The sequence below is a fragment of the Papaver somniferum genome, chromosome 2 (assembly GCF_003573695.1).
Source record: "Papaver somniferum cultivar HN1 chromosome 2, ASM357369v1, whole genome shotgun sequence".
NCBI classification, from domain to species: domain Eukaryota; kingdom Viridiplantae; phylum Streptophyta; class Magnoliopsida; order Ranunculales; family Papaveraceae; genus Papaver; species Papaver somniferum.
In genome coordinates, this window is record NC_039359.1 from 24528792 (window position 1) to 24543135 (window position 14344).

Consider the following 14344-nt stretch of genomic DNA (forward strand, 5'->3'; position numbering starts at 1 on the left):
ACAATAGTTCTCTCTTGTTCCAAAAATAAAAGAGAGTAATCAATGTAAATAAGAGTCATGTAAAGAGTCATCTTTTTGTTGTAAATAGTCTTGTAATAAGCAAGAGGGTGCAGCCATCGATGTATAACGCGGGTAAACTGAAATATCACCAACTCATTGGGTGAACATTCACAATTCTCGTAAAGCCGGACAGCTAGCTTGGCTTAGAATTCGGTTCTTAGCCTAAAAACTACTCTTGGTGATTATAGTCATAACTTCAGGTCATTCTAGAAACATGTGTAGATACACTTTACACTCTTATCACGTGTCTTTAGTTGTTATCAGTGCTAGGATTGTCCTTTGATAGCTAGATTGACATCTCCATTTTGTGTGAGCTTCTACTGTCTTGCACATGTCACATTTGATGGAATCTGAGCTTATTTTGTCCTAGAACTTTGTAGGTACGTTCTAAGCAAACCTTCACGAGACTTCACTCGTCCACTAGGGACACTTAGTGGTTTAAAAGGCTTAGTGCATACGCTAAATGCATTCGAGAGACCAGCGACAGTGGTATAGGTAGGATTTCCTTAGTTTTGTTTTACTTGAGGACAAGTAAAATTCAGGTTTGGGGGTATTTGATGAGTGCGAAAAAGTGCATGATTCTATATATTTTTCTTGGCATTTAACTCATCTTTTGTGCATTAATTCTACATTTTATCCCATATTTGTACTTTCTTTGTTTTCAAGAATAAATATTTTTATTAATTAATTTTGCATTTTTAGGTAATAAATAAAGACTAGATGAGTTGCGGAGCGAAAAGTGCAAAGACACGGAGAAAGCCGGCGGAAACTCTAGAGGAAAGAAGTGCAGAATGCGGTATGGAAGACTCAAGGATGAAAATGGGCTCACAAAGGAAGAAATTGTTCTTAAAGAAGAAGTGGGCTCAAGATTGTTTAAGCTCAAACCCATTTCCTAAACCCAAACCCATTTTCTAAGCCTAAAATCAATACCCAAACCCGTTTCTCTCCTTCACCGTCAGATTGAATCCATTCCATCATCCAATGGTCGCTCCATCAGAGTCCATCGAGTTTTGATGTTCCTGTCTAACACTATAGCACCTAACTCCATCTCAGACCGTCAGTTTTGATGTATCCCAGATCCAAAGGTCGCTTCATATCCATTTCCATCGAGCGTTGGATCATTCCTTCATCTTTTCATCCAACATCTTCGCTTCGCTAAACATCAAAATTTTTGCACCCGCTCAACACCACAATACCTAACCCTACCCAAAACAGAACCAAACGCACCCCAACCTAATTCCCATCGAGTTTCCTTCTTCTCCATCTCTTCTCCCTCACCCCCGATGCAGAACCCATTTCCACCACCTGCTCCGCCACCAACTCTCTGCCACTACCACAACCACCACTAACTCCACTTACCACCAACCCTAAGTCATCATCACCTCTATGTCTCTCAACTAGCCTTTTCAATTTCACATCTCCCCAAACCCTAGCCGTTTGTGTGTGAAATTGGAGAGAATAGTTGGTAGGCATCAATGGACAAATTGAAGGCATGGGAAGACACAAAAGACGCAATAGAAGAATGGGTCGACGTTATTGAGTGTTTTCAGAAAGTAGGTATGATTTAATTTTGATTTCTTTGAAACCCTAATTTTGATATTTTGGGGATTCTAGGGTTAGACGTGTGCAACTATAAATTGAGACCTTGGGTTGTTGTAGAAGTCATGCCTGGACTAGCCAGAGCACCACCAAGAGGCCTGGAATAGCCAGGACCTCAACTGTTAATTTTGTTTTCAATATCAGTTCATTTTAAATTTCAGTTGTTCAATTCATCATGTTCTAGTTTAATTGCTAAGGGGGAGATGAATCATGATGCTTCTGCTAATTCAATCCAAGCTAGATATTGTGCTTGTTGTGCTGAAATGTTTAGGATAGTCTTAATCAAAGAACATCCTTTAGGTTGTTAAAACACCTAAGTGGCTTCTCTGCGGGTAGTTTCAGTGTGAGAGCCCCAACTATCACAAGGTTTAGAATTTCTTAGTGCCTTTAGCCTCCTTTCTAACCCAACCCTTTGATGAGCAGAGGCATAGAACCTCCACTGCCATCTAGTTAGTCAGAAAGCCTAGAATGACTGATAACTAACAAGGGACAAGAGCAGTATTGAACTGAGATTGCCTTAGCATAGGTAAAATGGTGGATTTGAAGCCTTAGTACCCTGCCACTGTTACCTTTACTTTCTGTCACTATTTCAGTCACATACCAAAACAGCTCAGTTGTGTTTCAACACAACACAAAATTCATTCCCACTGTCACTAGAAAAGTAGAAACAACATTTGCACCCTCCAAGTCCCTGAGCTTTCCCTTTCTTCCCATCACTAGCTACATTCGACCCTGTATACTTGCAGGTGTAGTTGTAGGCTTTCTTAAAAACCTACCAAGTTTTTGGCGCCGCTTCGGGGACTCGGTAGCGGTGCCATTGTTGTTTTCTTTTTCTTTACTTTACCCTGTACATATTTTGTTTAGTTTTTTTCTTTTCAGTCATTGCTAGTGTAACTTAGTGTAACTTACTTTTGTATCTTTAGCTGTAATTTTTGATTTTTAGTTTCTTCACTTTGTGACTTAGTGTAACTTCGCCATTTGCATATTAGTACCACCTTCCATATCACATAGTTTTCATAGTTTAATTTATTTTGTAGCATACTACTGGCAACTGTGTAGTCCTGCATCATTTGCAATACTACTTGTATATGTGTTAGCTGTACTGTTAGTTGTAGTTTTAGCTCTTCAGTCAATTGCATCATTGTTTTATCTCACATTTAGTTTAAGTCACCTGCATCATAAGTCCTGTGAGTATCTTTAGCATATCTGTTAATTTTCTTGTGTTTTCTTCATCTGCATCTCATGCTGTAGATTTTAGTGAAGCCAATGTCCTAACACATTGTTTTCTTAGTAGTGTTAAAAGTTGTGAAGCCATTGTTCTCTTACTGTCTTGACTGCCATCCTGTAGTTGTATCTTATAGTAGCTGCATCTTAGACATACTTTTTAAGCTGCATCAATTCATACATCTTGTCCTGTTTTTTTATTGTAGTGTAACTGAAGTTCATATCCATCATTTCCCTTTTTCAGTGTTAGAGCCCCAACTATCACAAGGTTTAGAATTATCTTAGTGCCTTTAGCCTCCTTTCTAACCCAATCCTTTGATGAGCAGCAGGCATAGAACCTCCACTGCCATCTAGTTAGTCAGAAAGCCTAGAAGTTGACTGATAACTAACAAGGGACAAGAGCAGTATTGAACTGAGATTTCCTTAGCATAGGTAAAATGGTGGATTTGAAGCCTTAGTACCCTGCCACTGTTACCTTTACTTTCTGTCACTATTTCAGTCACATACCAAAACAGCTCAGTTGTGTTTCAACACAACACAAAATTCATTCCCACTGTCACTAGAAAAGTAGAAACAACATTTGCACCCTCCAAGTCCCTGAGGACTTTCCCTTTCTTCTTATCACTAGCTACATTCGACCTTGTATACTTGCAGGTATAGTTGTAGGCTTTCTTAAAAACCTACCACTCATTCAAATTCACAATTTCTTATCACCATATTGAATATTATTCAATTACAAAAATAATTCAAAAATAATGAGGTCATTCCAAGTTCGGACGAAGAAGTTATGGGAAAAACAAGCTTATCGAATATCGACGTCTACATGTGGGTATGCGTACTGTGTATCTGTACCATCCTAACTCTGAATTTCGTAAACTGGAGGGTATTGATACCTGGTACACATAGTAAAAAATACTTGTATGCTTTTTTAAAGGAGGGTACACGTACCTGGTACGTGTACCATGAAAGCCAAAATTCACGAACTATCTTTTAGGTCTTTATTACATAGCTTAGGGTCGGGTTCCTTAATCGACTCACATACTTGAAGGCCAAGCAATGTAAACCTATATAAATAGTTATTAGGCCATGAATAGGTGGATCACTAAATTTTAAGTCTTGGAGAGGAGAAACTATACACGGAGCGAAAGTTAGGGTTTCAGAACGGTTCTTCAATCGTACTGATATCTCTTTACTTTTATTATATGTATATCAAGGATGTTTCTACATCCATGAGTATCTAAACACCTATTGTTTGAGGATAAATTCTAAGTTCTAAATAAGATTTTATTTATTATATGAATCTATTTTGATTTCTTCATATGGTTACCGTTTGTGTTTAATATTAAGAATATTTATGAATGATCGATAGATTGTTTAGGTAGCCAACTGAATATATTTATTGATATAATCTATTCCTAGTAAGGGTTAGGATATCTGTAATTGTTGAATAATTCCTTACAAAATCAGAGAACATGAGACCTTGCAGAGGGATTGTGTAAAGCAATCGCGTGTAAACACAATACTAGCAAGTAGGCGGAGCATACTGAGTCTAACTATTAGGATCAAACCTAAATTCACAAACCCTAAAGCATTCGACTGTATTATATCTTGTAAGCATACCTCAAACCCTAAAGCATTCAAATGTATTATATCTTGTAAGCGTACCTCAAGGTGGTTCAGACGGATAGATACTGGTGACTAAGCATACCCGTTATCCAGTGATTTAAAGAATTTTCATAGCTAACCACCACAATCAATATCTCACGCCATTGATGACTTTTTTTGGAAATACTTACTTGATTTCAAGTGAACCCATATAAATTTATTAATGCTAAATTGATTAACATCTACCATAAAAACTCAACTTCACCATGAAAATTGATGAAGATAATCATAATGAGTAGTCAACATACTTTAAAATCCCTACATATTTGACTATCACTGACGAGATTATCTACTCTCTTAATACTACCTATCGTGGTTGCTCAATGTTTTTGTTTTTCATCATCATACCCAATTAACCATCTTACACATTACAAATATTTATTAAGTGTATTTTCTAATCATTTGTATTTGGTTTATATTTTAGGTAATTATTAAATGTGACATATATATGCTCTTACCTTTTTAAGATTTTAATCAAATTAAAAAAAAAATCTTTATATTAGATTACTTTGATGTTTAAAATAACCAATAAAATCATTTTGTTATGTGCACACTCCAAAAAATTAGACTCAGAGTTGCCCTGAGTTCAGAAACACATATCCTAAATTTAGCATGACTTTTAGTAGGCACAACCTCATGACTCGGTCAAGTCATGATCATATGATTCATATCGCTTTATGTCCGGACGTATCTAACTAAAATCTTGTACTAATAATTCTTTTCGCGTGTAAATTTCTGGAGACATATTTCCAGTCATTCATATCATACATATGTAATTAGTATAATATTTTAACCTTCCTAGATAAGTTTTGACAAATTCCTTTCATTGATACACTTCCAAATTAATTAATCTTCCACTGTTACATTCAAAAGTTATACCAAATTCCATCACAAGCATAACATCTCCTTATTTCATGACATTACATTTCGTAATAATATCTACTAGGATATGACCCGTGCCATAACGGCACGGAACTATGAGTTATTTTTGTGTTTAGAAGATATTTTTTTTCTTGTAAGACTACCAAGAACTGAGTGTGGGAAACTTGGGGGAACCGTAATCTTTCTCAAACTGAATTCGAAGCTTTGATCGATATTATTAACATCAACTGGATCGGTTTCTTGTTAAATGGTGATTAGGATGTCCACATGGATGTACACTGAGATATATACAACAGAAAGTATTTTTTTGTGATTAAGATATCCAATGTAAGTGTGTACAGTGGGCTCTGCACCCGTTTTCATTTATGGTAATTGAGATAAGCATCCATTCATAGTTGTTGCAAATAATACCAACAAACTTGAAAACCTAATGTCCCAAGAAGGAACACATAGAAATTCCAGGTTTGAATAAAAGTAACTTGTCGATTGCATTCCAAATTACAAATGCAATTCAGTCATCATTTAAATAGATTGTCATTTTGTGCTGAAAATAAAAATTTAGTAATTTTTTTTCGAAATTCAAAAAGTTGAATCTGAGTTAGGAAGCCTTCTTTCATATCCTTAAAAAGTGTTATATCTACATTAATTTTTGGAACCGCTGACAGTTTTAAAATACGAACATTGACTTTGTGCTTGTATCGATGTATAATTGGCATGGTTATACATTAGTGATACTCGAACCCATGGTAAAACAGTTTAATCGGTTGGGTTAATATAATTTACAGCCAGTCATTTTACGACCATTAAACGTCATCATTCCCTACAATATTCTAGGTTTGAGAGACGTCATATCCTAATATGAAACCTCTGGATAAAGAATGATAACTGTACATTTATGGTTTAAACTAACATATGAAAAACGCCCATCTTACAGCGTCACAAAAAAATAAATAAAATGTAAACATTAAATCCTACAGCATTCCCTTGGATATTAGTGATATGAAGCGTCCTTGAATCTTTCTTAGCAGTGAAAAATGACGCGCGTGATGATATTGCATATATCATATGCCAAATATGTTTTTCCTTGCAAATTAATAATACAATCTTATTGTCTTAACCAAATAGTGAAAGACTCGCATTAAATAAAATTGCATATCCAAACAAAAGAAATTTCCCCCTCTAATACGATACATGTATAAGAGAGTTGCTCTTTATCAGCATATGCGTTTGAGACCTAGAAGTAAATAAGAGACCCAATATCAATGGTGTGAAAACTTGCAAATGGAACTGGTATTACACATTGATCTAAAACGTCCATAATTTTTTAATTTGCTAGCATAAAATGAACATGACAATACAATTGAATATTAAAATATTTTTTATATCAACTTCTATAAAGTGTAAGATATTTGTACCGACTTTGGTTATTTGGTATCTTCAATGAAATAAAAGAAGCTAAAGAATTAGATAATATCCACATAGTAAAAGATAGGTAATGGAATCAAGTATTAGGCATGGTATCTTTAGATGCAAAATGTAGATGGGTTCCTATGCACTAAGCTCTCTTAAACCAAGATAATCTTAAAAAAGAAAACTCGATAATTTAGTCATCGCAATCACATATGTGCATATGAACCACATCTTCTAGCAAAAATTAGACTTGTACCTTTCTGGAATACCAAAACTTCTTCACTTGAATAAATGATAAAATGCATGCAATAAAAATTTGTGTAGTCCAGACACATATAGATATAGTGACGCATCCCACAGAAAAAAAAATTGTATTATTGCATTGCTCCCTAAACCACTTTCTTAATTGCTTAAAAAAAATCTCCTGAAATCATAAAATGAAAGATTATAGGTGAGTTTCAATAAGCCAGTTATACGTTTCTTGTTTTGAGGCTTTTTAAATTTAAGTATTAGCAAGATGGTTGACTATGTATAAAGAATTTAAGATGATCTTCTAAGAGAATAACTATTTTTAGATGGCAACTGCATATAACCATTATTTGATTATGTGTGAAGAATTTAAGATAAACAAATACTCACTTTGTAAACCATCAAAAGGTTATAAATATGAAGAAATGTAATTTCAAGTTTCACATGATACAAAAAATTTTAAGAATAACATACATACATAATCAAGAAAATTTAATCCATTTTATTCTTATGTACACGACCTTAATCCAACAAAGAGTATGAACTCTCTAACAACTGTAGCAATACAGTTAAAAAAATGTTATTTACCGACCCAAGTTAAGTGCATAACAATGGAATCATCGTTTTCTTCGTCATTTATTTTCATTCCATGTAAATCCTCTGATTTTCGCCCGAAGAAGTTAAAGTCTAATTGGAAAATTCCCTGTCCAGAGAAAAATAAAAAATTTAGTGAAAAAAATATAAATTAAATGGTATGGTATTAAAAAGAACCTAACATAAGAATAGAATGAATAAATGGCAATCATATTTGATCAGTATCTTTTGACTGCAAATGAAAAAACAAAATCGAGATAAATCTAGATAACAAAATACAATATTAATGAAAAGTAACAAAGAGAAATTAAACTGCATAAATGACACAAATATTAGGCGCGAGGCACCATGAATTCGTTGATGTTAAACAAAAAATTAAAGAGAAAAGCTAACAAAAATTATCTCAATCAAGCAAAGCAACAGAGAATCATACCTTGAGAATAGAGTTGTTCCAATGATGAAAAGCTAATAAAAATTAACAAAAATTAAAGAGAAAAGCTAACATAAGAATAAAATGAATAGATAGCAATCATATCTGATCAGTATCTTTTGACTGCAAATGAAAAACAAAATCGAGATAACAAAATACAATATTAATGAAAAGTACCAAAAAGAGAAATTAAACTGCATAAATGACACAAATATTAGGCGCGAGGCACCATGAATCCATTGATGTTAAACAAAAAATTAAAGAGAAAAGTTAACAAAAATTATCTCAATCAAGCAAAGCAACAGAGAATCATACATTGAGAATAGAGTTGTGCAAAGGATGAAAAGCCAACAAAAATTAAAGAGAAAAGATAACAGAAATTATCTCAATCAACCAAAACAACAGAGAACCATACCTTGAGAATAGACTTGTGCAAAGGATGAATACAGTTGTTAAATTAGGATAAAAGAAACACGTTGACATTAAATGTGAGGAATAACTCCAAAATAAATGACATTAAAAATATAAATTCATTGTCTTAAGTAAAATTAATTTAGAATAAAAGAAACGGTTTGACATTAAATGGGAGGAATAACTCCCAAATAAATGACATTAAAAATCTAAACTCATTGTCTTATGCATGAAGAATTTAAGATAAACAAATACTCACTTTGTAAACCATCAAAAGGTTATAAATATGAAGAAATGTAATTTCAAGTTTCACATGATACAAAAAATAGAATAACATCCATACATAATCAAGAAACTTTAATCCAACAAAGAGTATGAACTCTCTAATAGCAGTAGCAATACAGTTAAAAAATATTATTTACCGACCCAAGTTAAGTGCATAACAATGGAACCATCGTTTTCGTCGTCATTTATTTTCACTCCATGTAAATCCTCTGATCTTGGCCCGAAGAAGTCAAAGTCTAATCGGAATAAAAATTAAAGAAAAATGCTAACATAAATTATCTCAATCAACCAAAACAACAGAGAAGCATACCTTGAGAATAGAGTTGTGCAAAGGATGAATAGAGTTGTTAATTTAGAATAAAAGAACAGGATTGACATTAAATGGAAGGAATAACTCCCAAATAAATGACATTAAAAATCTAAATTCATTGTCTTAAGTAAAATTAATAGGTGATTTAATCTAGACCCTTATTTATATGCCTAAAATGTGGATTAAATGTAGCTCAATCTGGACCGTTCTTTATATGCCAGAAATGTAATTGAATAATTTAAATATGTATCTCAATCCGGACCATCCTTTATGTATCCAAATTGTAGATCTCCGTCCAAAGGGAAAAACGCCATTGTCCCTTATAATATAGATATTATAAGGGACAATGGTGTTTTTCCATATCGACGGTTCTCCACAGTTTGGACACATAAAGAACGGTTCAGATTGGGTCAATAGGAAATCTACATTTTGGGATGATAAAGAATGGTGTGGATCGAGCTTAATATTATGACACTCCAATAAACTTTATCGTTTCTATTTCCCCAACCATTATTACTCTTTTCACTCATCTTCAGCCGTTTCATTGGAGGCGTTACTCTATGCATTAATGTCAAATTAAGAACACATAAAGAACGGTTCTCTATATCGACGGTTCTCCACAGTTTGGACACATAAAGAACGGTTCAGATTGGGCCAATAGGAAATCTACATTTTGGGATGACAAAGGATGGTGTGGATCGAACTTAATATTCTGATACTCCAATAACACTTTCCCGAATTCTTCCCATTACTCTTCGTTTTCAACTACAGTCGTTTCTATTTCCCCAACCATTATTACTCTTTTCACTCATCTTCAGCCGTTTCACTGGAGGCGTTACTCTATGCATCAATGTCAAATTAAATACTCTTTATGAATTTTTTTTTTGATAATCAGTTTCTCATTACTTATCCTGCTTCAAATCGATCTGTTTCATTCTTGCGCGAACTGATCTTCATTCTTTTCCCTCACCTCACCTTTTTGTAATCTCGAAGTACAGTCTCTCTCCGACTGTGAGAGCATTTTCTAGAGCAGAAATGACAATGTCAGTATGTTCATTCAACCCATTTATTAGGATTTCAATCTAGGGTTACTTTCTAATTGTTAATTTGGCGATTTTAATTTGTGACTTGTTAATTGTTAATTTGGGACAATGGTGTTTTTCCATATTGACGGTTCTCCACAGTTTGAACACATAAAGAACGGTTCAGATTGGTCCAATAGGAAATATACATTTTTGGATGATAAAGGATGGTGTGGATCGAGCTTAATATTCTGACACTCCAATAACACTTTCCCGAATTCTTCCCATTACTCTTCGTTTTCAACTACAGTTATTTCTATTTCCACAACCATTATTACTATTTTCACTCATCTTCAGTCATTTCACTGGAGGCGTTACTCTATGCATTATTGTCAAATTAAGAACACATAAAGAACGGTTCTCCATATCGACGGTTATCCACAGTTTGGACACATAAAGAACGGTTCAGATTGGGCCAACAGGAAATCTACATTTTGGGATGATAAAGGATGGTGTGGATCGAGCTTACTATTCTGACACTCCAATAACACTTTCCCGAATTCTTCCCAATACTCTTCGTTTTCAACTACAGCCGTTTCCATTTCCCCAACCATTATTACTCTTTTCACTCATCTTCAGCCGTTTCACTAGAGGCGTAACTCTATCCATCAATGTCAAATTAAATACTCTTTATGAATTATTTTTTTGATAATCAGTTTCTCATTACTTCTCCTGCTTCAAATCGATTTGTTTCATTCTTGCGAGAACTGATCTTCATTCTTTTCCCTCACCTCACCTTTTCGTAATCTCGAAGTACAGTCTCTCTCCGACTGTGAGAGCATTTTCTAGAGCAGAAATGACAATGTCAGTATGTTCATTCAACCCATTTGTTAGGCTTTCAATCTAGGGTTACTTTTTAATTATTAATTCGGCGATTTTAATTTGTGATTTAGGGCTATTCAGTAATGGAATTTTTTTGTTTTGATTGGATGAACAATGTTTCGTTGCAGGTTGTGGTTTACTTAGCGTCATCGAAATTGGTTTGTAGTTTCAATATCCTTTTAATTCAAATTAGACTGCTAGGATTTTTTTATGTAATATTTGTTATTTATCTTGTTTACATGGTTCTTTCTGAATCTTTGATTTTGATCAAAATTTTGTTTAAGTCTGTATGCCTCTAAATTTTTCACATTCTGGGAAGAACTCATACATCGGTTTGACTGATATTTTTAGAATTTCAGGAAATCGACAAATTTGCATCGAAGACGGGACAATAAACTGATCCTGGAAAGTACTTTTTCGATTCTTTTCAACTATTGAATAGAAGTATATCGATTTCATCTCTCATATTGTCATCATAGTTTGCCCAGTATTCATGCTTCGCAATATGTGTGGCTAAAATTTGCCAAATTTAAGCTAAAATCGGTAGAGGAGAGTGCAGTAGATTCTTTTATTTTAAAATTTTGCAGATATATTTAAAAGTTGATCCATACTCCAAATGCTTGATTTCTTGCTGAATATGTATTCTTGGAAATTCTATAAATTAAATAATGTTTCTTGACTTGGTTGCAGTTGGTACTCCACCAAGAAGTTGCTTTAGTTATTGTGACGTCCACCTAGAGACGGTGTGTTCTTTCTAGGTAAACCAATTAGTTTTTTCTTCAAAGCAAACATGCATATCAGAACATTGGTATGCTAATTTATATAACGTCGTAACAAGTTTAAGATAACAATGATACACAAGCATCAAGGAAGATGATTGAACTGACCAAAGGTAATAAAAATTCTTAGTGCATACTTGTTGTTTCATAAAATGTTTTAGAGTTTTTTATTTCTTTTTCAAGTTAATGAGTTAATAACCTGGATATTAGAAGTGAGGGATAATCCTTGCAATTTACTGCTACATTACTAATTGGTATTGATGTTCTTCCTCAGATATGTAGGTGTTTATCATTCAAATATGAAAAAAGTACAGACAGATTGAGCCACTAATTTGTGTTTTCATTTTCCATTAATGAACGGGGATCTACATTTTGGAGTTACGAAGAGTGGCCTAGATGTCTCCACATATTCGTACACTCCAATCACACGCCCTATATTGTTTCCGCGTAGTACTCTTCCAGTCTTTCCTTTCAACTCCGAGCGTTTATATTTTCCTCTCATTACTACCCTCAGTCTGCTTTTATAGTCATTTCTATTAATGTAGGAGGCCATACTTTTGAGTAATTAGGTCATGTTAAATCTGATTTATGAGCATGATTAAAAATGATTTTTTTTTTCGCTTTTCTTTCGGTATACCGAGGAACCTGATTTTATTCTCATAGTTTCAACCTGATCTTTCTTTTGGTATCATTGGGTTTCTCGGTCACTGTCGACAAATCAAGGTAGAAAATGCAAAAGTTTCCAATTACCCATTTACCCATTTGAAAATATATGTTTAAGTTCTTCTTAAATTTTATGATTTTTATTAAAATTTGCAGGCCATGAGAGTTCGATTGGAATTTTTGGATCTCCCACAACAGGTAAGTATCTATTAATTGCAGTTAGTTTACCATCTCAAATTAGTGTCGAGTAGAGGTTTGATTTCCTCTCAAATGCTTCCCAACGGATTATGTAAACAAATGAACATGAAATCCATCTTTGGAGTTCAATTTCTTTATAAGGTTTTCTCTTGCATGCATGGCAGTGTTCTAAAAGATATTATGATTCAACCCATTTTATTTGATCCCAATATAGTTACATAAAGATTGCCATGTCTGACAGATGAAAGATTTTAATGTGCAACTGGCAGGTGTAACATATTGTGGAAATGGCCTTTGTATGTTATCCTGTAGGACTTTTGGAGGGAGAGAAATAAGAACCTTTTGAGGAAAAGAGGAGAAAACTGGTTATTTAATCCTAAAGATGAATGCTCTTCCTATATTGTGGGCTTTTCCCTTAGAATCATTTAAACCCGTCCCTGTTAGCAGCATTTTCTTTCATTTGTTCAGTCCTGACTTGAGTCGAAAATGATATGACGAAAACTGTGATTTTGATAGTTTATTAAAGGAAATGTACAATGGGATATTTTTGACATGACATGGATGTAATCTTCACAAAGGTAATTCAATTCAGCTTACATTGAAAGATGGTCGGAATCTTTTAGTTGCAATTCACTTCGATAGTGACCCCCAGTTTCATTTCGCAGAATATGTATGTTCCTCCTAATTTATTTAGTTCAAACTTGGTAATTCTGCTTTTCCCCCAATATTGTTGCTTTATATAATTTTTAGAAATCTAAAATATAGAATAGTTTTGACTCGATCTGGGAAAACTGAAATTGTCTAGCTATCAACAGGAATACTGAGCATTAATTAATGGCAATGTCAGCTTCACAAGGTAATTCAATATTTCAATTCGGCTTGGTTTTCTTCTTCTTAGTTAATTCTTAGTTAACATTTTCGAATTCCGTTTTTAAGTTCTGGGTTCAATTGTTCTTTTCAGTGTTAAATCGGTAAGAGAATGTTCTTTGTGGTCGATATTCTAGATTTGCGATTGCACATCTTTATGGATTTTGATATCCCTACAAAGACATCAATGGTAAGCTTTCATTTTTCCAGTTCAATCTGTCATACCGGTTGAACAGAAAATCATGCGACATAGTTCACATTATTTTTGAAGCCAAGGTATGGGCTATAATTTACTCTAGCTCTTGAAAAGTTCAAGCTTTTGATATAAATTGATTAACTTATTTCATTATCAGGAATACTATGTTACAATAGAGTTATATTGGGCACTATTTACATTGAATCTCAGTATTACATCAGATTTAAAAGAAAAGTAAATATTCCTTTTGCTAATTAGTTATTGGCATGTTTTTCTGTCGACAGGTCTAACGGTAAAACTGAAGGAGTGATTGGTCTAATTTGAACCTACCTAAATGATGTTTCCATATATATTTTGGAGAACTAATGAGTCTGAAATAAAGGAGTTTCATTAACTAATGCGCCAGATACATCTCCCTGTCTCTGAAAAAGACTTATTGGCATGGAGACATAGGTTGCACTAGTGGAAAATAGCAGTTTCGCGACTGACGGAGCAAGTCATAGATCCGAGTTATATGACTCGCTTTGGCCCTCAAAGAAAGGGTCGCTACTTGAGCGTCTTTTCAGCTATGACGTGTGTCTGGGGGTCGTTGAAAATCTTATATCAGCGACCAATTTT